Source organism: Hemitrygon akajei, chromosome 9, assembly GCF_048418815.1.
Source record: "Hemitrygon akajei chromosome 9, sHemAka1.3, whole genome shotgun sequence".
Taxonomy (NCBI): Eukaryota; Metazoa; Chordata; class Chondrichthyes; order Myliobatiformes; family Dasyatidae; genus Hemitrygon; species Hemitrygon akajei.
Window position 1 is genome coordinate 126,205,437 of NC_133132.1, and position 24,369 is coordinate 126,229,805.

The 24,369-nt window shown below is 40.7% G+C and overlaps 1 long non-coding RNA gene across 1 annotated transcript; it reads left to right on the forward strand.

The window, feature by feature from the left end:
- The first annotated feature begins 1,508 nt into the window (after window positions 1-1,508).
- On the forward strand, window positions 1,509-24,106 carry LOC140732817 (uncharacterized). The gene is made up of 3 exons (XR_012100149.1): window positions 1,509-1,652; window positions 5,667-5,784; window positions 23,996-24,106. It is a non-coding gene; the product is annotated as an uncharacterized lncRNA (long non-coding RNA).
- The last annotated feature ends 263 nt before the right edge of the window (window positions 24,107-24,369 follow it).

Genomic DNA, 24,369 nt, shown 5'->3' on the forward strand with positions numbered 1-24,369 from the left:
AGAATCAGGTTTATCCTGTCTGAATTATATGATTTATTGTTTCATGACAGTGGCACAGTGCAAAGACACGAAAATTACTTTAAACATCAAAATTAAAATAGTGCATAGAACATGGAACAATGAAGTAAACATGAATAATGGTTCATGGACCATTCAGAAACCTGATAGCAGAGGGGAAGAAGCTGTTCCTAACTCATTGAGTGTGGGCCTTCTGGCTCCTGTATCTCTTCCCTGATGGTGACGATGAGAAGTGGCTATGTGCTGGATGGTGGGGGTCCTTACTGATGGATGCCTCCTTCTTGAGACACCACCTCTCGAGGATGTCCTCAATGGCGGGGAGAGTTGTGTTCATGGCAGAGCTGGCTGAGTCGGCAAAGATCAGCAGTTACTTGCGATCCTTTAAACTAGAGTCTCCATTGGATGCAACCAGTCAGTATGCTCTCTGCTGTACAATTATATAAATTTGCAAGAGTCTTTGGTGACATAGCAAATCTCCTCAAATTCCTAACCGGTGTGCCTCCTTCATGATTGCATCGAAATGTTGCATCGAAAGACTGCCTCTGTGTCATTACATTAGTACCTGTTTCAATTCTGTCCCGCAACAACACTATAGTGTTGGACCATGACAGTGTACAATACAGCACTCACTGGGTCTAACAAAACTGGAGCCAAAGTAAAATGTCAAAGCCTGAGAAGGCTTACTATGTTGGCACCAGAATGTGTGGCAACATTTGTGGGCTGCCTCCGGCACATCCTTAGGTTAAGATGGTTGTTAACACAAATTACTAATTTCACCTTATGTTTCAATGTATATATGATAAGAAAATGTATATGAATAAAATAAATCTGAATTGATGTAACTGCACTTTCTATGAATGGAAACTAATCCAAATTTGTGCCTTTGTTTCAGATCAAATTGATGGCTCTTCACCCTGATTCAATGCACCAAATACAATAAAATTTTCTACTCAAATTTAGTTCAGAATTGTTGCTGCAAGGCTTGATAATTTGAACCAGATTTTAGTCCATGCAAGATCCTAGTTTGTTAATCTAATTGAAGTTGTTTAGTATTTGGAAGTCTGCTTTTTGTCTTCACAGAACATCCTCTTGTGCACTCAGAGCACATGACATTCCACCATTTATTTTAGACTGGGATTGAAAGCAATGCATTGGGCTCCTTGTTCCACACACCCCCATGCATCCACCTCCGTCACCCCGCCCCCATCATCTTCATTTTATTCCTTTAATCATGGCATGCTTCATTTAAGTTTGGCAGATTTACTCCAAAAACATGGCTTAGTGCAGACCTGTGTTCCAGCCAGTGATAAACAAGAATATTAGGGAATTAGTTGCTGGCCTGTTGACAATGGGTAAATCTATCAAAGTGGAGCTGGGTAATTTAGTTCCCTTTGTCGACTTTGTGTCAGTGTGTGGGAGGATTAAGCAGTTAAATAAAATTGCTTGGAGACTTCTGTTCTCTCTACTCAGATCCTGCTGTCTTGGTAGAACTTTAATAGCTTCCTGTGCCAGTAAAGATTAAATTACCCAATGGCTTGCTCATGCCTGCATTTAAATTTAGGGTTCATGTAATTTAAAATGACATAAATCAGGAATTGCTTTAGCAAAGGTAGGAGCTTCATCACATTAAAAACGTAAGTGCCTACAATTTGGTTTTCACTCTTTTTTGTGTTAAAAAATGTCCCTGAGTAAGTTTGTGAAATTGGAAAAAACTGTATTAGAAATAGTTCCAGTTGCACTATGTGTGAAGCAGACCTGTATGGATCATGTTAAGGGATGTCTTCAATGGTTGGACCTGCTATGTCATTGTCACAATGATCATTTGGAAGTGGCTTATTCCTCTCTTATAAAGTCATGTAGTACGGTAGTTTTAGACAACTTGTCATGGTGATGAGATAAAACATTGGAGACTGGGGTAAGCATGGTTAATCTACAGTGTGCCATGTCATTCCGAGGTGCAGGTTGACTGAGGGGGCAGAGATTGCATTGTGCAGCTCTGGTGTAGTTTACATGAAAATATGGTGATCAGGAAATATATTGTCAATGATGCCATTTCTATGGTGTGGAGCACAGAAACTGTGACAAAAGTAACAATATCTCTTCTCAGCATTGGAGCAAAATGCTTCTAGCTTTTATGTGAGTGTTCAGGAGAGAGCATAGGCGAGTGCTGCTGGATGAGAGTCATTAAGGCAGCTCACACTGCTCTTTTTGGACACTGGTATAATTGGTGCCTTTTTCAAGCAGGTGTGAACTTCCGACCATAGCAGTGAGAAGTTGAAAATGTCTTTGAATACTTCCACCAGCTGGTTGGCAGAAGTTTTCAGAGCCTTACCAGGTACTTCATTGGGGCCTGCCACCTTACAAGGGTTCACCCTCCGTAGAGACAGCCTCCCAGACAGAGATCACAAGGTCACCAGATGCAGCAAGGATCTGCACAGCTGTAGTTATATTCTCACTTTCAAACAAGCATAGAAAGCACTGAGCTTATCTGGTAGTGAAGCATCACTGCCATTCATGCTATTGGGTTTCACTTTGTAGGAAGTAATGTCCTGCAAACCCTGCCGGAGTAAACATGCATCCAATGTCACCTCCAAGCTCACTTGGAATTGTTTCTTTGCTCTTTAAATTGCCCTCCGCAAGTCATCCCAGGTTTTCCTGTACGGATCTGGGTCACCAGACTCAAATGCACAGATTTAGCCTTCTGCAGACGATGAACCTGCTGGTTCATTCATGACTTTTGGTTTGGGAATGTACAACAAGTTTTCATAGGCACACACTCATCCACACAGGTTTTAATGAAGTCGGTAACAACTGCAGCATACTCATCCAGATTCGAAGATGAATCCCTGAAAACAGTCCAGTCCACGGATTCAAAGCAGTCCTGTAAGTGCTCCTGTGCCTCCCTTGTCCAAACCTTCTTGGTCCTCACTACTGGTGCTGCAGTCTTCAGTCTCTGCCTATACTCAGGGAGTAGACATACAGTCAGGTGATCAGACTTCCCAAAGTGTGCAATGTCACCTAGAAATGATCACTGGTCCTAATTAATCCAGGCAAGCAGATTTTAATTCACAATTTACATATGAGCAATAGTCATTAATAGACCAATTTTTAGTCTGTGAAATCTGTTATGTTAACTGCCTTTGGACGTTGCTAAAACTACACTAGCTCACACCAGTTGATACCAAGAGATCAGAGTAGTGTTTCTAATCTTAATCATCCCTCTTGAATCTGGAGTACCGCTTCGATGTGGCGTGTGGGCACAACAAAAGAGCTTGTGTTCCTTTGAGATTTTAAAACTGACATGATCTGATCAAATAGTTTATGTGAAACGGATGGACGACTAGATTTGCCCAGGCAGGGAAATCAGGAATAAGTAGTTGATCATTTTAAATTTAAAACGTCTAGGCATAAAATCAGAAAGAAAGCACTTTTGCACAGTTATTTCAAATTTTCTCCTCCAAAAGCCTATTGTCATTTCATTCACTAGAGCTTTCAAGACAGAGCCAGATAAATTCTTGTTGATGGCATTAAGTGATAGGGAGAAAAGGCAGGAAACTGGAGTTAAAAGTAAAATCAGAAGCAATATTGTTGCTGGGGAGGGTTTAAACTAATAAGACAGGGGATCCAAGCAAAAAGATACAGGGAAGCAATATAGAGACCAAAGGCAAAAATTAGGGAACAGAAAAGTCAGAGTGGAATACAGACACAAAGAACACAAAGGTTCTTAGGTTTTAAAAGGATAATGCGTGTTAGGGCTCTTTATCAAATGCCTGTAGTATTTGAGGAAATGGCAATGAACTTGTGGCACAAATCAGTACAAAGGGGTATGATTTCATGTCCATTACAGAAATGTGGCCCAGGGTAGAAACGATCTGGAATTAAGTACCCACACGCAAGGACAGGCAGCAAGGTAAGCGATGTGGAGTAGTGTTATTAATTAAAGATGAGATCAGGGCAGTAGTAAGAAACAATATGAGATCTAGGGAGCGGAATGCTGAGAGTCAATCTGGGTAGAGGGTAGGAATAGTGAAGAGAAATAAAATTACTGATGGGAGTTGAATGTAGCCCACCGAATAATAACATTACAGTGTACAGCTAATAAACCAAGAAGCATTTGATGCATCGAAAAATAGAACAGCAGTTGTCCGGGGGACTTTAACTTTGCACATAGATTGGGTGGAGGCAGTCTTCATAGAACAGCATGTCAGTGAACCAGCAAGAAAAAAATGGCATTTTAGATAGGTAAAGATAGTGATCTTGTAGTTAGGGATCCTGTTGGAAAGACTGATCACAGTTTTACTGAATTTCTCGTGCAAATGGAAGATGCAATAATTTGGTCTAAAACCCCGTGTCCCCTGCCGAAACAAGGGAGACCACACAGGATAAGGGAGGAGCTGATTGCCATAGACTGGGAACATAAGCTGGTGGGACAGCTGAGGAATGGTGGATGACATTCAAAGAGATTTTTCACTGTGCTCTGCAAAAGTATATTCTAGTTAAAAGCAAGGACAGAAAGGGTGGGGAGAGGCAGCCTTGCAAAACTAAGAAAATAAAGGAAGGCATCAAAGCATACAGGATCACCAAGAATAATGAAACACTGAAAGATTAGGAAAAGAATTCAATCTTCTGTACCTCCCTCCTGATGGTAGCAATGAGAAGAGGGCATGTCCTGGTGATGGGACTCCTTAATGATGGACACCACTGTTCTGAAGCATCACTCAGGTGCTGAGGCAACAAGCTTCTTGGACATTACGGAGGCCAGAACCCAAGATGGAGCTAACTAATTTTACAACTTTCTGTAGCTTCTTTCAATCCTGTGCAGTAGCCCCCAATACCAGACAGTGATGCAGCCTGTCAGACTGCTCTCCACAGTACATCTATAGAAGTTTTCAAGTGTTTTAAGTGACAAACCAAATCTCCTCAAATTCCTAATGGAATATAGCCATTGTCTTGCCTTCTTTATAGATGCATTTATGATCAAAGTACATGTATGTCACCTTATACAACCCTGAGATTCACTTTTATTCATTATGAAAGTAAACTAGCACAAAATATAAAACCAGACAGTCAAAGCTTTGATAATTATATAACATAGCAGAGTTTAAGAGGATGATGGCACCTAACAGCGACTCCTTTGCTTGCATCTTCGGAAACAGCTCTATTTCTATCTTGTTTTTTCCCCTTTCAAAGTTCTTTTGAAGACCCTGACCTGGAGTTACATGCTGACTTTGCAGAAATGGGACCAGCTGTCAGGTCCTCCAAAACCCTATTGTCATTTCATTCACTAGAGCTTTCAAGACAGAGCCAGATAAATTTTTGTTGATGGCATTAAATGATAGGGAGAAAAGGCAGGAAACTGGAGTTAAAAGTAAAATCAGAAGCAATATTGTTGCTGGGGAGGGTTTAAACTAATAAGACAGGGGATCCAAGCAAAAAGACACAGGGAAGCAATATAGAGACCAAAGGCAAAAATTAGGGAACAGAAAAGTCAGAGTGGAATACAGACACAAAGAACACAAAGGTTCTTAGGTTTTAAAAGGATAATGCGTGTTAGGGCTCTTTATCAAATGCCTGTAGTATTTGAGGAAATGGCAATGAACTTGTGGCACAAGTCAGTACAAAGGGGTATGATTTCATGTCCATTACAGACATGCCGAGGACGCGGCCTGGAAGACTAGTACGCCTTCAGGGTGACGGATTTTCGTGGCTCTGGAGGTGAGCGGATTCAAGGCCGGTGCTGTCGCCTGATGTGTCATGGGAGTACAGGTAAGGTGAAAAGCAGTGAGCTGGCTGCTGGCTGTGTGCCCAGAGACCCAAGTTCTTTGGGCACAGAGCTTGGAAAAAGCAACACAACACAACACCATAAATCTGTGAGTTGTTTTGTTATGTCTCCCCTTTCACTGTGAAATCACTTTTTCCCTTATTAGGGAGAGAGAGAGCCTGTGGTATGTCGAATTACTGGGTGAATGAGTAGTCTTTGGGCTACCGTAAGTCTGTGTCTTTTTTGCTGCTTTGCTGCACACTTGAGTGTTCGGTGAGGTGCAGATACTTTCTGCTGGTGGGGGTGGGGGTCGTTGTTTTGCCGCTGCTTATGCGTGGGAGGGGGGAGTTGAGGGAGCTTTGAGGTTCTAGCATTTAACTGTCATTCATTCTTTGGGGCACTCCTTTGTTTTCATGAATGTTTGTGAAGAAAAAGAATTTCAGGATCTATATTGCATACATTCCTCTGACATTAAATGTACCTACCTATTGAAATACAGAATAGGGTAGTTAATGTGAATGTAAATCCCTTGGAAGATGAGAAAGGCAAATTAATATTGGGTAATGTGGAAAAGGCCGAAGCCTTGACTGACAAATATGTGTTGGCCTTCAAGGTGGTGGACACACTAAACACGGCAAAGAGGATTGGGTAGTAAAGACCTCACTATAAACACCATCTCTAAAAATGTCATGATGAGGGAACTAGTGGGCCTAATGTTAGACAAGTTCCCTGGACCTGATCGAATGCAAGCCAGAGTTCTGAAAGAAATAGCAGAAGTTATAGTGGAGGCACTTGTGATAATTTAACAATTACCTAGACTCCAGGCAAGCCCAGAGAGATTGGAAGACTGTGAATCTTATGTCACTGTTTAAAAAGTATCTAGGCAAAAGGCAGGTAACTATAGACCAGCTAGTAGTCCGAAAAAAGTTTGAAGCTATCATGACATCTGGATAGAAATGGTTCCAACAGACTGACACAGCATGGCTTCTTGCAGGGCAGGTCCTATTTGACAAACATACTGGAGTAATTTGAGGATATAATGAGCACAATGAATAGAGAACATGTAGATGATGTATACTTGGATTTCCAGAGGGCATTTGATAAGATGTCGCATAAAAGCCAAATCCATAAGATAAGGATGCATGGAGTTAGGGGTAATGTATTAGCATGGATATAAGATTGATTAACCAATAGAAGGCAGAGAGTTGGGATAAGTTGATGCTTCTCTGTCTGGCAGTCAGTTGTGTACAGAGTGCCACAGTTGTCAGTGTTGGACCCACAATTGTTCACAATATACATTAACAATTTAGAAGAGAGGACTGAGGGTAGCATACCTAAGTTTGCTGATGACACCAAATTGAGCTGAAAAGCAAATTGTGTAGAGGTTGCAGAGAGTTATCAGAATCAGAATCAGGTTTATTATCACCGGCATGTGACGTGAAATTTGTTAACTTAGCAGCAACAGTTCAATGCAATACATAATCTAGCAGAGAAAAAAAGTAAAAATAATAATAATAATAATAATAATAATAATAATAATAAACAAGTAAATCAATTACAGTATACATATACTGAATAGATTTTTTAAAAATGTGGAAAAAACAGAAATACTGTATATTTTAAAAAAGTGAGGTAGTGTCCAAAGATTCAATTTCCATTTAGGAATCGGATGGCAAAGGGGAAGAAGCTGTTCCTGAATCGCTGATTGTGTGGCTTCAGGCTTCTGTACCTCCTATCTGATGGTAACAGTGAGAAAAAGGCATGCTCTAGGTGCTGGAAGGTCCTTAATAAATGGACGCTGCCTTTCTGAGACACGGACACTGCCTTTCTGAGATCTAGATATAGACCAGAAGAGCCATGGTAACGTAGTGGTTAGTGTGTCTCTATTACAGCTCAGGGTGTCAGAGTTCAGAGTTCAGTCCTAGCTTCCACTTTGAGGAGTCTGTGTACGTCTTTCCCATGGAATGCGTGGGTTTTCTCTGGGTCCTGCAATTATCTCCGGCAGTCCAAAGGCATAACAGGTAGGTTAATTAATCATTGTAAATTGTCCTGCACTTAGGTTAGAGTTAAATTGAGGACGTCAGGGGTTACTGGGTGGAGTGGCTCAGAAGTCCAGGGAGGCCTATTCCAAGCTATATCTCAAAATAGATAGGTTAAGTGAATGAGCACGGTCCGGAAGATCAAGTTAAAGTTCAAGTTTATTGTCATCTGACTGTACCTATATTCGACCAAGTGAAACAATGTTCCTCCGGACCACAGCGCACTCACAAATCATATATCACACATGGCACATTTAACAAATTACCACAAATAAGTTAATAAAATACAATTCAAAGTGCACGTGGTGTGCAGCACAGGTAAACAGCTCGCTGTCCTAGCGATGAGGCCTCGGTGGCCGCAGGATATTCATTTGTCTCACAACCTGAGAGAAGATGTTACCAAACCTGACGGTTCCTTCCTGATGGTAGTGGGTCAAAGAGATTGAGGGGTGGGTGGTGGGGATCCTCAACAATGCTTCAGGCCCTTCATATACAATGCTCCCGGTAAGTGTCACAAATAGGGAGGAGGGAGACCCCTGTGAGCCTGTCAGTGGTTTTCACTACCGTCTGTAGGGTCTTACAGTTTGATGCCTTGCAGCTCCTGTACCTTACAGTGATGCAGCCAGACAGGATACTCTCAATAATGCTCCTGTAGAAAGAAGTTAGAACTGGGGCAGAAGCCTTGCACGCCTCAATCTCCTCAGAAAATGTAGACGCTACTGTGCCTTTCTGACTAATGAGGAGGTGTTGTAAATCCAGGTTAGATTGTTCATTATGTGTACACTTTGTGTTCTTCACTCTCTCTGCAGCAGGGCCATTGATGTGCAATGGAGAGTGCTAGACCTGTGCTTCCTGAAGTTGATGTTGTTGTTCTCGTACCATCTGACAAGCCTCTCCACCTCCTCTCCGTATGCCAACTCATCATGTTTGTTGATGACGCCACCCACTGATGTATCGTCAGTGAACTTGATGACACTGTTTGAGCTGGATCTAGCAGAGCAGACGTGGGCCAGAAATGGGCACAGCAGTAGGCTGAGCACACACAACCCAAGGGGTCACCAGTGCTCAATGCGATGGAGCTTGAGATGTTACTGCCAAATCGGATTGACTGGTGTCCATCTGTCAGATAGTACACGATCCGGTTACAAAGAGGGGAGTTGAGTCCCATCAAGGACAGTTTAGCCACCAGCTTCTGAGTAATGATCATGTTAAATGCCAAGCTGAGGTTGATGAATAACAACCAGGCATATGAGATATAATTTTCTAAATGGGACCAGATGAGGTGGATGTAATGGATGTTGTTCTCCATTGGTAAATAAGAGGTCATCGACTTTAGAAGGAATAACAGAAGATCAGTTTATTATTTAAAGGTGTAAGATGTACAGAAGGATTTTGATGTACTTGGGATGAATCACAAGAGGCTGGTTTGCAGGTGCAACAAGACGGGCTATCAAGAAGGCAAATGGAACATTGGATTTCATCGCTAGTGGGTTTGAATTTAAGAGCAAGGGTGTTATGCTACAACTGTACAGGGTACTGGTGAGATGGTACCTGGTCAAATTGTTGCCTCTTTCCTTGTGGAAAGGTATACTGGATTTGGAAGAAATGCAGATCGAGGTTTACCAGGTTGATGAGGGGGTTAGCCTATGAGGGGCAATTGAGTTGCCAGTGGCTATATCAGAAGAATGAGAGGGGATCTTATAGAAAGATACAAAATTATAAAAGGAATAGATAAGAAAGAGGTAGAAAAGTTGTTTCCACTGGTAGGTGTGACTAGAACTAGGAGTCAAAGCCTTAAGATATGGGGGAGTAGATTTAGAATGGAGATGATGAGAAACTGCTTTTCCCAGAGTAGCGACTGTGGATTTCACTGCCAGGAAAACAGAAGAGGCTGCCTCATTAATGATGTTTAAGACACATTCAGATATATTGTTGCACATTAGGAGAATCAAGGGTTATGGGGAAAAGGCAGGTGGTTGGAAAGTAGGCTCGATGGATGGGTCAGCACCATCTGTCCATCAAACCTACATTCCTGTGGCACCCAGAGTATACCAGATTGCAAGAACCTAGTCTACCACCAATAATTACATATGAAATATCAGAGGGGAGAAGACTTAGAAAGGGTGTCATAACTAGATGGAAGCAAACCATCAACCTCTTCCATGCAGTCTCTCTGAGTTTTGAGGAGGACAGCATCACAGCCCAAATCCACATAAACCCATCTGGGTGTCTATTATATTGCGGCTATCACAGTGCTTAATGTGTTTAATAAAACATGGAGTCACTCATCTTAAACTTTTCATCCCTTGATGTTTAGTCAGAGCTATCGATCAAACCATACCAGACTTCAAGTGATTTCAGAAAAATGCACAACACAGTACAAAGTTGCTGCCAGTGTAAAAGAGTGCAGATATTTCTTTGCATGGGAAGTGTGCCATACTATAATTTTTAATCCAAAACCTGTGAATAATATTTCTTTACAATTTATTTTGAAATAATGAAATGACATTAAAACATATGTGCCAAATTTCTCAAAGATACTATTAAATAAATGAACAAGTACTAACACTTACTATTTAGAAGACAAGGATAATTGATAAAAATATTAAATTCAATGAAAATGGATTAATATTATTAGCTTCCTATATGTCTGCATTAAAAACTTCACTATTAAGATAATAGAAAATGTTAGAGTACAAAACTCATAGGAGTAAAATAGAGTGGGCATTTGATTTAAGTATCTCCTCAAGATTCAAAGATTCAAAGTAACATTTATTATCAAAGAATATATAACTTATACAACCTTGAGATTTGTCTGCTTAAAGGCAGCCACAAAGCAAGAAACCCATGCAAAGACCAAGCCCCAATGTGCAGGGGCCCCAATCATGCAAGCAATATAAGCAAGTGAGAATAAATGCATTCTGACAAATTTGAGTCCTCAGATTATGATTAGACATATTAAACAATTAGCCAAATTGGAAAAGTTATTTTGTGTCATAACCTTAGGTGCATTTTTGGAATGGAAACAACTTGTATTGAGCTAGTTAGGCAATTTTGGTATATTTCACTTTCCAGGGCACAAGATGCGTTTTGCTAACCTCAGCTTTCTAGTACAGCAGCATGACCTTTCCAAAGGATCATTGTTTTTTTTTTACCTAATTAAACTTCTAACCACTATTCCTTGTTTATCTTCTTGATATAAACAAGAACGTCTTCTGTTCTTAATGCAAGTTGCAAGCAGTTAAAGTCTGAAGTTAAAGGGAGAGTTCTGTAAACAGACAGCACTGCCTACATCAAACCAGGCAACTAAGTCTCATGCATTATTGTGATAGAAATCAAGGAAAGTCCCAGCCAAACTTACTTTATCATTCAGCACATCAAATATGGTCACATGTATCAATAATTGGGATATTTGTAAACTCAGAGAGCCAATCCTCACAGCATTAACTCCAGGTGTCTGGGGTCTCTGTCCCCAGAATATTTTGGACCACTTGCATGAATTACTTTGTCTCAGCAAAGGTATCTGAAAACATCATATGCAAATAAGGTCAACTAACAGCAAAACAATATGAATGGTAGAAGGTATTGAGGATCAATAGGAATGACAGAAAGAAGAACTAGAACTTGTTCGTCAACCTTCAGTTTCTGCAACAGACAATTCATTTGACTGCAAATTGTTGGCATGCTTTTTAGTTTGTAAGAATTGCACTTTCCTTTGTAGTTTGTAAATCTTTTGGAATTCAGAAATCTTTCATTAATAAGACCATAAGACCATAAAATATAGGAGCAGAAGTAGGCCATTCGGCCCACTGAGTCCACTCCGCCATTTAATCATGGGCTGACCCACTTCATCCAGTCATCCCCACCCCCCTGCTTTTACCCCATTCCCTTTGATGCCCTGGCTAATCAAGAACCTAACTATCTCTGCCTTAAATAGATCCAATGACTTGGCCTCCACAGCCGCTCGTGGCAACAAATTCCACAGATTTACCACCCCTGACTAAAGTAATTTCTCCACATCTCAGTTCTAAAAGGATGTCCTTCAATCCTGAAGTCGTGCCCTCGTGTCATTGAATCCCCTACCATAGGAAATAACTTTACCATATCTAATCTGTTCAGGCCTTTTAACTTTTGGAATGTTTCTATGAGATCCCCCTCATTCTCCTGAATTCCATGGAATACAGCCCAAGAGCTGCCAGATGTTCCTCATATGGTAACCCTCTCATTCCTGGAACATTCTCGTGAACCTTCTCTGAACCCTCTCCAATGTCAGTATATCCTTTCTAAAATAAGGAGCCCAAAACTGCACACAATACACTCCAAGTGTAGTCTCATGAGTGCCTTATAGAGCCTCAACATCACATCCCTGCTCTTATATTCTATATTTCTAGAAATAAATGCCAACATTGCATTCACCTGCTTCACAACCGACTCAACCTGGAGGTTAACCTTTAGGGTATCTTGCACAAAGACTCCCAAGTCTCTTTGCATCTCTGCATTTTGAATTCTCTCCCTGTCTAAATAATAGTCTGCCTGTTTATTTCTTCCACCAAAGTACATGACCATTCACTTTCCAACATTGTATTTCATTTGCCACTTCTTTGTCCATTCCCCTAAACTATCTAAGTCTCTCTGCAGGCTCTCTGTTTCCTCAACACTACCCGCTCCTCCATCTATCTTTGTACCATCGTCAAATTCAGCAACAAATCCCTTAATACCATAGTCCAAATCATTGACATACATCATAAAAAGTAACGGTCCCACCACCGACCCCTGTGGAACTCCACTGGTAACCGGTAGCCAGCCAGAGTAGGATCCCTTTATTCCCACTCTCTGTTTTCTGCTGACCAATCAATGCTCCATCCACGCTAGTAACTTCCCTGTAATTCCATGGGCTCTTATATTGCTAAGCAGCCTCATGTGCGGCACCTTGTAAAAGGCCTTCGGAAAATCCAAGTACACCACGTCTACACCATCTCTTTTGTCTACCCTGCTTGTAATTTCCTCAAACAATTGCAGTAGGTTTGTCAGGCAGGATTTTCCTTTCAGGAAACCATGCTGGCTTTGGCCTATCTTGTCATGTACCTCCAGGTACGCAATAATCTCATCCCTAACAATCGGTTCCAACAACTTCCCAGCCACTGATGTCAGGCTAACAGGTCTATAGTTTCCTTTCTGCTGCCTCCCACACTTCTTAAATAGCAAAACAACATTTGCAATTTTCCAGTCACCCGGTACAATGCCAGAATTTATTGATTCTTGAAAGATCATCATTAACACCTCCGCAAACTCTCCAGCTACTTCCTTCAGAACCCAAGGGTGCATTCCATCGGGTCCAGGAGATTTATCCACCCTCAGACCATTAAGCTTCCTAAGCACTTTCTCATTTGTAATTTTCACTGCACAAGCCTCACTTCCGTGACACTCTTGTATGTCCAGTATACTGCAGACATCTTCCACTGTGAAGACTGATGCAAAATACGCATTCAGTTCCTCTGCCATCTCTGCATCTCTCATTACAATATCTCCAGTGTCATTTTGTATAGGTCCTTTATCTACCCTCGACTCTCTTTTACCCCTTATATACTTAGAAAAGCTTTTAGTATCTTCTTTGATATTAGTCACCAGCTTCCTCTCATGATTCATCTTTTCCTTCCGAATGACCTTTTTAGTTTTCTTCTGCAAGTTTTAAAATCTCCCCAATCCTCTATCTTCCCACTAGCTCTGGTTTCCTTGTATGCCCTCTCTTTTGCTTTTACTTTAGCTCTGACTTCACTTGTCAGCCACGGTAGTGTCCTTCTTCACTTTGAAAATTTTTTCTTATTTGGAATATACCTATCTTGCACTTCTCTCATCTTTTGTAAAAACTCCAGCTCTTCTGTCCTTCCTGCAAATATCCCTTTCCAATCAACTTCAGCCAGTTCCCCTCTCACGCCATTGCAATTTCCTTTATTCCACTGAAATACCGGCACATTAGATTTTATTTTTTCCCTCTCTAATTTCAAAGTCCTCTGTGAATTAATCAGAAATCTTCTGTGAGTTTTAAATGTGTGTTAGGAACTATTTGTCTAAATTTAAAATTGTATCATGAAAAATAGAATAAACTGTTTAAACTACATTGTAGGCTCTAAGTATCTCCTCCTTGGTAGGGAGGGGATATTCACCACTCAAATAGTGGATATTGTCAGCTAGTCTCACTGCAGATACTAGACAGGGAAGTAAATTAGTCTTCGAAGAGTATGTGGATATAGTCTAAGCTCCGAGTAGTGAGGGTACCCATAGATACCTGTATCAGATCAGGCTTAAAATCTCTGTTTGAGTTCAGGTCTTTGTGGCCAGTGAACTGAACACCATCACGATGACATTGATGGTTCCAAGTTTACATTGTTCATTTCTGTTACAATCAATAGTTCGATAATACAGATAATGAGCTACCAGCAAATATAGTGTATTTATATGGCAGAAAGGTATTCAATAATGTACACATGAAAAGAGCCTGTGGGATTGAGGATAAAATGCTATCAGGGACTACTTATCAGATGGCAAACAAAGGAAAATGGGCCATTTTCACAATGACAAACTTTAAAAAGTGGGGTGTGGGGTTAGGCCTTGGCTATTTACATACAAACTATATTAACAGCTTAGATGAAAGACCTGAGTAAAGATTCAGTGATGATGCAAAGATTGATTAGAAAATTAATCGTGAAAAGGGCACAAAGAACATGTGAAACAATATATAGAGTTAAGTCAGTGGGTAAAAATACAAAAGGATATGTCAATAAACTCGACTTGAGATATAGCTCCCATGGATTTAGAAGTTGTAAGTTATTCTACTCTTTGAGCCTTTTGTTTTCACGTAATTTTTCAGAAGTTGTCGGATTTGTAGATCCATCGCCTAGTATAAATGCCACAGAAAAGTAGGGCTTCTTAACCCAGATATGATGTTTTTTCCCCTCAGACAACTTACCCTTCTAGCAAGTTACAGTACAGAAAATCCTTAAGATGAACGTTGTATGAGTAAGGCTAATAAACAACTTCTACACTGAAGTGGGCCACTGCAACATTATCTGGCTCAATGTGTAATTTATTGAATGCATCCAACAGCAAACAAAACTCATCAACAAAATTTCAATCAAACATTCTGCTTTCAATCAGATTTTATCTGTCCCATTATAATTATTGTTTTTTCTTACTCCTTTCATCTGAGGTGAAGACAAGAAAAAGCTTATTTTTCCAAAATTCAAGATTCAAGTACACTTATTATCAAAGAATGTATAAATTATACACCATGAGATTTGTTTACTTACAGGCAGCTACAAAGCAAGAAACCTGAAGAATCCAATTAAAAAGGACCATAAAAGAGGGGAAAAACACACATATCATGCAAGCAATAGAAGCAAACAACAGTATTCTGAACCAAATTGAGTCCCAGAGCAGCCAGAGCAGGCCCAAGCCAACTCATATTACCCATCTCAGTTCATCCTATTAGTGGGGCAGAAGTACCGCAAAACTTCCAGAGTTGACAGCTGCCGAAGAGAGGAATGAACAAGGCAGGACAGCGAGCAAGATCAGCTCGACCCTTGCCACCAGTCCCGATGCTTGGCCTTTTCAGTCAATCTGGACCGGCGTTTAAATTGTTGTTTAGTCAGAACAATAATTGAACCTCTTGATCATATCTACATGCTTTCATGCATTGAACTGCTGCCACCTGATTGGCTGATTAGATATTTGCATTAATGATGGCCTATTTAATATAAATGCCAAAATATTCATGATAGTAATATGTCCCAGGATATTAATTGGCTATGATAATAGGCTGGAATGCTCAGCTTATTTTCCACAGCAAAGTATCTTTTAATGCCATGCAACAGGCAAAAAGAACATTGGTCATTTTTCTCCTCTTTTTGGACACCCCGCTCTGATCCTTTGCCTGCTCTGGATATTTTCATTTCTAGTTGCTGACAAGACATCAGCCGGCTCAATTTCAGCACTCCTCACTCTTCTTCGAACCTTACCCCCTCTGAATGCACTGCCCCACGACTCTCTCCACACCAAATCCCAACCCTCCCATCAAAGCTACAGACAAAAGGGGTGCTGTTGTAGTGTGGCAGATTGCCTATTACTTGCTGAGGCCAGGCTACATCTCTCAGACACCTCTTCCTATTGTCCTTGAGAGGAACCCCACTTCAGATCATCAGAAATTTCTCTCCAATGCCATCACTAACTTCATCAACTCTGGAGAATTCCCATCCGCTGCCACCAATCTCATTGTTCCTTTACCTTGCACTGTTCATTTCTACCCCCTACCTAATATCTACCAACCTGGCTGTCCAGGTAGGCTCACTGTCTCTGCCTGCTCTTGGCCCACTGAACTCATGTCTGTAAACCTCGAATCCATTCTATTCTTTTGGTTCAGACTCTTCCGTGACACTTCAGTCTCCTCAATGACTTTCAGTTCCCTGACCCTGACCACCTCATTTTCACCATAGATGTCCACTTCTATCCCCCATCAAGAAGGCCTTAAAGCTCTCTGATTCTTTTTCAACAAAAGACCCTCTACCATCCCTTCCCTGTCAAGTCCTCACGCTCAACAATTTCTCGTTCACTCCTCCCTCTTTATCTAGCCTCAAAGGGTAGCCATGGGCATAAGCATGGGCCCCAGCTATGCCTGCCTTTTTATTAGCTACACAGCACAGTCTATGTTCCAAGCCTTCCATCATAATGCTTCCTAACTCTTCCTGTGCTACACTGATGACAGCATCAGTGCCGCTTCATGCACCCATGCTGTGCTCCTCAATTTCATCAATTTTGCCTCCAACTTCCATCCTGCCCTTAAATTCACTTGGTCCGTATCTGGCATTTTTTCTTGAGCTCTGTCTCCATCTCTGCAGATAAAATGTCCACTGACATCTTTCATCAATCTACCGATTGTCCCCGGCTATTTTGACAACACCTCTTCCCATCCTGTAAAGATAGTACTCATTTTTGCAATTCCTTTATCTCCACTGCATTTGTTCAGCATGAGGCTTCTCTTTCCAGGACATCAGAGATATCCTCTTTCTTCAAATAATGGGCTTTCCCTTCCTCCACCATTGATGCTCCATCACTCACATCTTCTCCATTTCCCCGAAATCCGGCTCTCCCCATCTTCCCATTGCCTCTTGTTCTCACCTGCCACTCCGTGAGCTTTCACATTTAACATAGCATTTTCAACGGCTTCTGTTATCTTCAATGGAATCTGGCCATCAAACACATATTTACCTCTCCCCAAATCTCCGCTTTCTGCAGGGATCACTCCCTCTATGATTCTCTTGTCCATTTATCCCTCCCCACTAATCTTCCTCCTGGCACATACCCCTGCAAGTCACCGAAATGCTACACGTACCCTCTCCCTGTCTCCTCACTCACCTCCACTCAGGGCCTCAGACTGTCCTTCAAGGTGAGGCAACACTTCAGCTGCAAATCTGTTGGTGGTAATCTACTGTATATGGTGCTCCCGATATGGCCTCCTTTGCATTGGTGATGCCAGTGTAAATTGGGGGTCAGCTTTGTCGAGTGCCTCCACTCCATCGGTCAAGAGCAGAATTTCCCGGTGGCCTTCCATTTTAATTCCTATCCCCGTTCCCATTCCCACATTCTATGCCCTCCTCTTTTGCCACGATGAGGCTACTCTCAGGGTGGAGAGTCTGGGGTGCCTCCATCCTGATGGTGTGAACATCAATTTCTCCTTCAGGTTTCCTCTTCTTCTATTCACCACTCTAGATTTTTAACTCTTTTCCTCACCTGCCTATCATCTCTCTCTGGTGCCCCTCCTCTTCCCTTTCTCCCATAGTTCACTTTCCTCTCTGATCAGATTCCTTCTTCTCCAGCCCTATACTTTTCCCACCCATGTGACTTCTAGATAGTCCTCCTTCTCCTCTCCCATGTTGTTATTCCAATGTCTTCCCCCTTCTTTACCAATATTAAAGAAACGTTGATTGTTTATTCATTTCCATGGATGCTCCCTGACCTGCTGAGTTCCTCCAGCATTGTGTGTGTGTTGCTCTGCATTTCCAGCATCTGCAGAATCCATTGTGTTTTTATCAGTCGTCTTGTTCAGACTCTGCAGTAGTGCACAACACCAAACAAAACGGTCACTCATATTCAAAACATTGGATAAGTAAAAGGTGATTTGAAAGTGTAATTCACACTTCTGTGGCACAATTTAATGTTAACTGTTTTCAAATGTAAGCTTCATGATGAAATGACAAAAATGTAGTTAGTGGCAACAACAAATGCTGTGATGCATTTGCATCATTATAGATAATGAAATCTTTTGTTGTGAAGAAAATTTTCTTTCCTATCCTTTGCTCATTAATGTCACTAGCTGAACTCAAAGAGGCATTGTATTACTACTCAAAAAATGTTAGTGGTAAATTGTTTGAAATGATGATGTCTCCATTACAATGTTCAAAGTCATGCAGTACTTCCTTCTTTTGTGCACATACATCAAAGGTAATTTCTGTAGACAAAGTGCCTTTAGAAAAATATAAGTGGCAAGCTCTTGCATTGATTATTTTAGGTTTACCATTCAGGTTAAATCTCCTTTTGTTTGGACAAGCATGGCTATCTATGGCAGATTAGAGCCTCCAAGCACAGAGTCTCTTGGAAAAACTCTCGACTGCAAGACCACAGGATGGAAACAGTGAAATGATTGTTCTAAGGGTCCACAGCCACAATCAGTCCCCCATAGCAAATGTAATTCTGAAGAAGAGCAGAGTATTCGAGGAAATAACTCACAATAAACTTAATTAATTTATTTATCTAAAATTCAGAATTTCATTAACTTTAGAACTGGTTTCACTATTGTCTTAATAGGAAACCAGTTCTAAATTCATTGCAATTTTTTTCCTTTGGGGGTGTTTGATTACTTGAGGTGATTCCATAAGAAGGTATATTTCAAATGCAGTAATAGATGGATTCAAACTGATCAATATTTTAAATCTTTACTTTGCACTTCCAAAAAATATTTATATCAACACAGGGTTTTTTAACATGAGTCAACAACACATGTTAGGCTTTTATCCTGTGTGTTTTGTTCACTTGATTTGAGAAGCTGTTTATTTTTTTTAAAGTTTCACACTGACTCATGGACATTTGGATGAGGAAATGCTAACATTGGTATTTATTTTATCAGGATTATTATTCTCGCAGTTTCAAATTACATTCCTTTTAAATTATCATTTATTTTTTATCATCATTTTATTATTTCAAAGCTATAATTGCATTAAAATGATGTTTATTTTAAATTATAAAATTTCATTGTTGTGCCAAAATATACACCAAACAAATTTGCCTGGCCTGCCCCTCCCTCATAGCTGAGTGACTCCAATAACACAAAATAATAATCACTGACAACATAGTGTGTCATTTTTTAACATTAAAATTATAAATTCCATAGTTCTGCTTAATATTTAATACATCGCTTTTGCTTTCTTTTAAGGATTGAGAGGGTCATTAGCAAAGCTGGAATTAATTGCATGTCCAAAATTTGTTTTAGGAAGATGGTTCCAAGCCACTTCCAAAAACCATCTGGTGAAGGGGTTTCGACAGTGCTGTTAGATAGGAACTATCAGGATTTAGACCCCATGATAATGAAGGAATGATAATACATTTTCTTGTTGAACATATAGTTTTTAAAGTATAATTATACCAGATAATAATTTTAAGTCAGTCTTAGGAAGTTTAGTACATTTTGGCATCTCATATAAGCCACACAATTGGTTTTAATCAGGACTCCTAAAAGGAAGGACTTAACACTACATTAAAATCAATGCCAATTACAGTTTTTAATCCCACAAGTTGCAAAAAGAAATCAGGTTTATTATCATTGGCATGTGTTGTGAAATTTGTTAACTTAGCACAGCAGTTCAATGCAATACGTAATATAGAAGAGAAATCAATCAATCAATCAATTGTGTTAGGCATATATTAAATAGATTGAAAAACATGCAAAACACAGAAATAGTGTATATTTTAAAGAGTCCAAGGATTCAATGTCCATTTAGGAATCAGATGGCAGAGGGGAAGAAATTGTTCCTGAATCGCTGAGTGTGTGCCTTCGGGCTTCTATATCTCCTACCTGATGGTAACAGTGAGTAAAGGGCATGCCCTGGGTGCTGGAGGTCCTTAATAATGGATGCTGCCTTTCTGAGATACCACTCCCTGAAGATGTCCTGGGTACTTTGTAGGCTAGTTCCCAAGATGGAGCCAACTAGATTTACAACCCTCTGCAGCTCTTTTGGTCCTGTGCAGTAGCCCCTCATTATACCAGACTGTGATGCAGCCAGTCAGAATGCTCTCCATGGTATATTTATAGAAGTTATTGAGTGTATTTGGTGACATGCCAAATCTCTTCAAACTCCTAATGAAGTATAGCCACAGTCTTGCCTTCTTTATAACTACATCGATATGTTGGGACCAGGTTAGATCCTCAGAGATCTTGACACCCAGGAACTTGAAACTGCTCATTCTCTCCAATCCTGATCCCTCTATGAGGACTGGTATGTGTTTCTTCATTTTACCCTTCCTGAAGTCCACAATTAGCTCTTTCGTCTTGCTGATGTTGAGTGCCAGGTTGTTGCTGCAGCACCACTCCACTAGTTGGCATATCTCACTCCTGTTCGCCCTCTCGTCTCCACCTGAGATTCTACCAACAATGGTTTTATCATCAACAAATTTATAGATGGTATTTGAGCTATGCCTAGCCACACAGTTGTGTGTATATAGAGAGTAGAGCAGTGGGCTAGGCACACACCCCTGAGGTGCGCAAGTGTTGATCGTCAGTGATCACCAATCCACACAGATTGTGGTCTTCTAGTTAGCTAATCGAGAATCCAATTGCAGAGGGAGGTACAGAGGCCCAGGTTCCACAACTTCTCAATCAAGATTGTGGGAATGATGGTATTAAATACCGAGTTATAGTTGATGAACAGCATCCTGACATAGGTGTTTGTGTTGTTCAGGTGGACTAAAACCATGTGGAGAGCCATTGAGATTATGTCTGCTGATGACCTATTGTGGCAATAGGCAAATTGCAATGGGTCCAGGTCCTTGCTAAGGCAGGAGTTCAGTCTAGTCATGACCAACCTCTCAAAGCATTTCATCACTGTCGATGTGAGTGCTACCGGGCGATAGATATTAAGGCAGCTCACTTTATTCTTCTTAGACACTGGTATAATTGTTGCTTTTTTGAAGCAAGAGGGAGCTTCCGCCAGTTGCAGTGAGAAATTAAAAATGTTCTTGAATACTCCCACTAGCTGGTTGGCACCGGTTGGTTTCTCCTGGGAAGATTTGGTAATGCAGATTAATTTACCAAGTTGATCACCTAAACCTCCAAGCAACACTTGGGAAGCAATTCAACACACCCCAGTGTGTGGTGTTCTCAACCTTCACTCATTGATTACAGTGTTCCAGCCCTCAAAAACCTTCTCGATAAACCATAAAACTACAGGATGTATGTGTACTCTGTGTGATTTTACATAAATCCCAATGAATGCAAGGGTGTGTCTGCAGATGAGGAAGTGCTTTGCACAGTGTGATCTACACGGAGCATGAGGTGGAGAATAGGAAGCATACACCTGCCATTCCAGGAGAGTATCGGAATGCAAATGGACTGCAAGTGACAGAAGTGGCCAGTGAGGTCCACTGCAGGATGTTACCCTGATGTGAAAACAGTCTCACAAGAAATCTTGCAACATTAGAAGACCTGTCAAGAATAATGACTGGAGACTTTAAACTCTACCTCTTGTATTCTTTCTTCAACCACATGAATCACACCAATAAGACCTGAGTTCATAAGTATGGACATTCATTTCTCCAGAGGCTATTTTATTCTCCACAACTAAGTCCTACAACATCAGATCAAGAACAACTACTTCCTTTCAACCATTTAGTTCTTGAACCAAACCACACAGCCTTAATTACAACCTCAATATAGCAAAGCTATGACCATTCTGGTCATAGTTAACACACAATTCACTCTGTAGTTTTTGTTCTAATTTACTCGTCCTTGTGTCATTTATGTTTGTTTATCTTGTCTTACAATTGCATCTTACAAATGGAAGTCTTACATTGCATCTTACACAAACATATCAGAACGGTGATAATGGCACCTAACGGCAACTCCTTTGCTTGTATCATCATAAACAGCTCTATTTCTATCTTTAATGTCTCTAGTCTTCCTTTTCAGGGTTCTTTTGAAGACCCTGACCTGGAGTTACACGCTGACTTTGGTTCTTTGCGGGAATGGGACCCGCTCTCAGGGTCTGACGACTGGCCATTATTCGATATACCAGGGACGTGGCCTGGAAGATTAGCTCGCCTTCGGAGTTTCGAGATTTCGTAGCTCTGGAGGCAGGCGGACTTGCAGTCGGTGCCTCTGCCAGAAATCGGTGTGTTGTGGGAGACGGAAGATCTCTGTCTGTGTGCCCAGAGACCCGAGTTCTTTGGGCACAGAGCTCGGAAAAAGCGATGCCACGGACTTTTAACATTGTAAATCAGCAAGATGTTTAATATGTCTCCCCTCTCGCTGTGAAATGGAGCCACTTTGTTTTCCCTTATTAGGGAGAGAGAGAGAGCCTGTGGTATGTTGAATTACAGGGACTGTAACACTTGCTGGAGGTGTGTACATACTGGGTCTTTGAGATATAACATCTAATACCTTTTAAAAGCATTTAATGAGTTAAACTCTACTGCTTCTTTAGGTAGAGAATTCCACTCTCTGGGAAAGAAGACCTCATCAACTTCATCCTAAATCCCACTCTACTGAAAATTGAGGTTATTTTCCCTAGTTCTAGTCTCACCTACACATGGAAACAGCATTTTTGCCTTATCTATCCCTTTCATAATTTTATATCTTCTGATAAAACCCCTCTCATTCTTCTGAATTTCAACAATGTATAGTCCCAAGCATATAAACTAAGCCCGTCATCTCTAGAATCAACATAGTGAACCTCCTCTGCACTGCCTTCAAAGTGAGGAAGTAAAGGGATCCCCCTGTGTCAACTGCTGTTGGTATTACACAGGCCATCAGCTGGCTCCAATGATGGACAGATCAAGACTACCCTTCTTCTTATGCCTGAGTGAAATTTCAAGGCAATCAAAGACATTCTGCAAGTGACAAAACATGCCATGCAAGATCTATGGCCTTAGGTGGTAGAGGTGCTACCTCTTATTAACTGGCTGTTTTTTAAACATGACCAAGTTGTTGCCATCGGGGAAGCAGACTGTAGCCACTCAGACTGTACCTGCATTGGTACAGGTCTGGAGGCTTTAATGGCAGCTGCACAATTTAGGTAAAACAGGAAACCTGGGAGACTGCATTCCATCTTTCTATATTAGATAGATAGATAGATAGATAGATAGATAGATAGATAGATAGATAGATAGATAGATAGATAGATAGATAGATAGATACTTTATTCATCCCCATGGGGAAATTCAACATTTTTTCCAATGTCCCATATTATGCCAAGAAGTCTCCCATCACTATAACCCCCGCCCTACTATGCTCCAAAATCATGTGCCTCACAATCAGCTACCCCCAAGTGTGCCATTGGAAAAACTCTGGAGTGCTTGTTGCTCTTTGTGACCATCAGTGATTCACCAATTGAAAAGGAGTAATATGTTGGCACTCACAATGGGAGACACTGTAGAATAGTAGGCCCAGCAAGCACAATTGTAAACCTATCAGAAAAGGAAACACAAGGTTAATTAGTCTAAATTGTTGTATAGTTAATGAGCTGCTTTTGTTATTGATGTTGCTGGATTAAGTTCATTATAATCTTTTGTTTAAACCAGTAAAACAAATACTTCAATGTAATATGCAGATGAGGTGACAAAAGAGCCATTGAATTGATGGAGTATTGCATTCTTCAAAGGTCATTGTTGGTGTAACCTTTATTGTTCATTTATTTATTTAATGCATTTGAAAGCAGACTGATTGTAGAGGGAACATTCAGATTCAATGCACGCAGATTGCTGAGGTACAAGTGGATGGAATTGTTTTGGCCGTAAGATGAATTTCTGGTGGATGTGTGAAAAGGAATGAGTGTCAGGGTGCTTTGCAATTGGAATTTACATGAATTGTTTTGTTCTCTAGGTCAATATAATTTATTTCTGCTCTTCGACCCCTTAGAGAAAACACATGGAGACACCAAGCAGAGACTTCACTGGAAAAGCTTCTACAGCATGAAGGCATTTTGAAGGTTATTACAGAAGATCAACCAGTTTGATGTTTAGGACCACGTATGATGAGTAAAGATCTTGAGATGTTTTCTCATGTGTGTGTGGCTTGATATTTTCTGCCCAGTTAAGTTATGTGCTTATTTTGTACAGATAGGTGAAGCTGTAAATGAGATTTTTGTAACAGGAAAGCTAACAGTATTACCAAGGATGTCTGCCACCCTGGCAATTCCTTTTTTCTCTTCTCCCTTCTGGGAAAAGATACAGGAGCTTGAAAAGAGCAAACAGCAAAACTCAAGAACATCTTTTCCACTGTTGTCAGAGTTC